Raw genomic sequence first — 3,335 nt, forward strand, 5'->3', positions numbered from 1 at the left:
AGTTTCGTCACCGCCCAGAAATGGCGAGGCTGCTGCAGAAGGGCGCAATAGAGAGAGTTCCGCCATCTATGACCGAGTCAAGTCAAGTCAAGTCACATTTATTTATATAGCGCTTTTCACAATACAGATTGTATCAAAGCAGCTTCACAGTGATAACATGAAAGTAGCACAACACAGATCAACAACATTGCTAAACACTAAATAACCCCAACTGAGCAAGCTCAAAGCAAGCCAAAAGCAAGGCGACAGTGGCAAGGAACCAAACTCCATCAGATTGGATGGAGAAAAAACCTTGGGAGAACCCAGGCTCAGTCGGGGGCCAGTTCTCCTCTGGCTTACATTCATATATAAACCCGAGTCAGGGTTTTACGGCCGTTATTTCCTTGTTTCCAAGAAAGACGGCGGCCTCAGGCCGATCTTAGATCTCAGGGTTTTGAACAAAGCGCTCATGAGGAGACAGTCAGAAAACTCCTCGCGCACGTGCGCCAGGGGGACTGTTTCATCTCTCTAGACCTGAAAGACACCTATTTTCAGATCCAGATAAATCCTCGTCACAGGCCATTCTTACATTTCGCCTTCGAGGGTCAAGTTTACCAATATGCCGTTCTCCCGTTCGGGCTATCCTTAGCACCCCGTACTTTCACGAAGTGCATGGATACAAGGCTCGCCCCCCTGCGGAGTCAGGGGCTGCGCATTTTAAACTATCTGGACGACTGGCTGATTCTAGCACAATCCCAGACGGAGCTTCTGTCGCACCGCGCAGTTCTCCTCAACCATCTGAAAGCGCTGGGACTCTCTGTCAACTGAACAAAGAGCTCTCTCCAGCCCATTCAAACTATTTCATTCCTAGGAATAGATTTGAACTCTATCACAATGAAGGCTCGCTTATTCACACAGCGCACGCGCCGTGTTCAGCGTCTAGCCGCCTCTTTTCGGATGGGTACACACCCCTGAAATCTTTTCAGAGGATGCTGGGTTATATGGCCTCAGCCTCCACGGTGCTACAGCTGGGTCTCCTGCACATGCGCCCCCTTCAACTCTGGTTAAAGAGCCGCGTATCCCACCGCGAGTGGACTACGGGCCGCCAGCTTATCAAGGTTACACAGACATGTATCACTGCACTGCAACCATGGTCAGTAACCGATTGGTTTCAGAGGGGCGTTACCATGGGAACCTTTTCTCGCCGAAAAGTCATCTCGACAGATGCATCCAACACGGGCTGGGGTGCGGCCTGCGAGGGCTCACCGGCCGCCGGCCAGTGGTCGAGCCAGGAGAGTTCCCTACAAATAAACTGTCTGGAAATGCTCGCGGTCGAGAAAGCGCTGCTGTTTTTCCTCCCGCGCAAACACGGTCACCACGTCCTGATTCGCTCGGACAATATGGCCGTGGTTTCCTACATCAACCGTCAGGGCGGGGTCAGATCCAAGAATCTCTTCCATCTGACGCGCCGCATCCTATTGTGGTCCCAGAGTCACCTGCTCTCGCTCAGAACGACGCACGTACCGGGCCATCTGAACGACGGTCCAGACATACTGTCCAGGAACCTTGTCTCCCCCGGAGAGTGGTCCCTGCACACTCAAACAGTTCTAACATTGTGGCGCCTATTCGGCAGAACAGAGATAGATCTTTTCGCGTCAGAAGAGAACGCTCACTGCCCGATATTCTTTTCAAAGAGCGAGGACGCGTTAGCCCAAGATTGGCCCCGCCGCCCGCTCTATGCTTTTCCCCCGATCTCTCTGCTAGCGCAGGTCATTCAGAGAATCAGGGACACACGCCACCCGGTGCTACTCATAGCCCCGCACTGGGAGAATCAGATTTGGTTCCCGGAGCTCACGCAGCTGGCGCAGACAGCCCCGTGGCCCATTCCAATCAGACCAGATCTCCTCACTCAAGCTCGCGGCACGATCTGGCATCCCCATCCACAGCGCTGGGCGCTTCATGCATGGGTACACCAACGACTACTCGTCGATTTGCCAGAAGGAGTTCTGAACACAATCAAACATGCCAGAGCGGAGTCTACTAGAAAGCTCTATGCTGCAAAATGGTCTGTGTTCTCTAGATGGGGCACCGACAAAAACTTGGACCCACGGACGTGCAAGGTTTCGTCTTTGCTCGTTTTCCTTCAGGAGATGCTGGATAAGGGCAGGTCCCCATCCACTCTAAAGGTTTACGTGGCAGCCGTCGCGGCGTTCGCTGAACCCCGGCGCGCCCAGTCTTTGGGCAAAGACGAGCTAATCAAGCCAGAAGTATGAACTCCCCTCGCCCCCCTACGGTGCCGGTCTGGGATCTTTCTATAGTTCTAGAAGCTTTGAAAGCCCCTCCGTTTGAACCACTCGAGTCCGTGGATCTAAAATATCTCTCGCTAAAAAACGTTTTTCTGATTGCCCTCGCCTCAGTAAAACGCGTGGGGGACATTTTCACGCGCTGTCTTCGAGCGCCGCGTGTCTTGAGTTTGGACCTAATGACTCTATTGTCATTCTTAAACCTAGACACGGTTATGTTCCAAAAGCGATTGGTACCCCCTGCAGGCCGCAAGTGTTTTCTCTATCGGCTCTGCCTGCATCCGATAGCGAACGTGACGCCGATCGCCTCTGCCCGGTCCGGGCTCTGAGAGTGTACACTACACGTGCTTCTGCGTTCAGACGCTCGGAGCAGCTGTTTGTGACGTTCGGCGGCCGCACCAAGGGTCTAGCCGCCTCTAAACAGACACTGTCTAGGTGGATAGTGGACGCTATCGCCTCTGCTTATGCCTCTAAAGACCTGCCTTGCCCGCTGGGCGTCAGGGCTCATTCCACCAGAGGCATGGCCTCATCGTGGGCATGGTCCTGCGGAATTTCCATTCACAACATTTGTGTGGCTGCGGGATGGGCCTCCCCGTCCACCTTTGTCAGATTCTATAACTTGGAAGTCCCCGCCTTACAGGCTAAATTACTGGCAGTCTAGTACGATACAGCTCTCCTATAAGAAGCTGCACTATTTGGAGTCCTATCACAACCGGCTCGCCCCTTGTGCTTCCCCTATGTGCTTATGCATTATACGATTACGGCCCGCTATGCCGGCCACCTTATGGGCGTATGCATTAGATTAGAACGGCCGCTATGCTGGCCGCCTTATTGTCTTCTTCCACCTTAAGTTTTTCCCCGGTGTTCCCCCCTGGGATGCTTAGTGGTTACATAGCGCGCACAGCGTTGACCAGTTGTTCCCGTAGCGTAAGCTAGCTTACGCAATACGAGAGAACCTCTCGTAAGAGAACGAATCGGTTACCTAACGTAACCTCGGTTCTCTCTAGATGAGGGAACGAGTATTGTGTTCCCGGCCGTGCTTGACCAGCCACC

This window comes from Pimephales promelas, chromosome 19 (assembly GCF_988280905.1).
Source record: "Pimephales promelas chromosome 19, fPimPro1.hap1.1, whole genome shotgun sequence".
Lineage (NCBI taxonomy): Eukaryota > Metazoa > Chordata > Actinopteri > Cypriniformes > Leuciscidae > Pimephales > Pimephales promelas.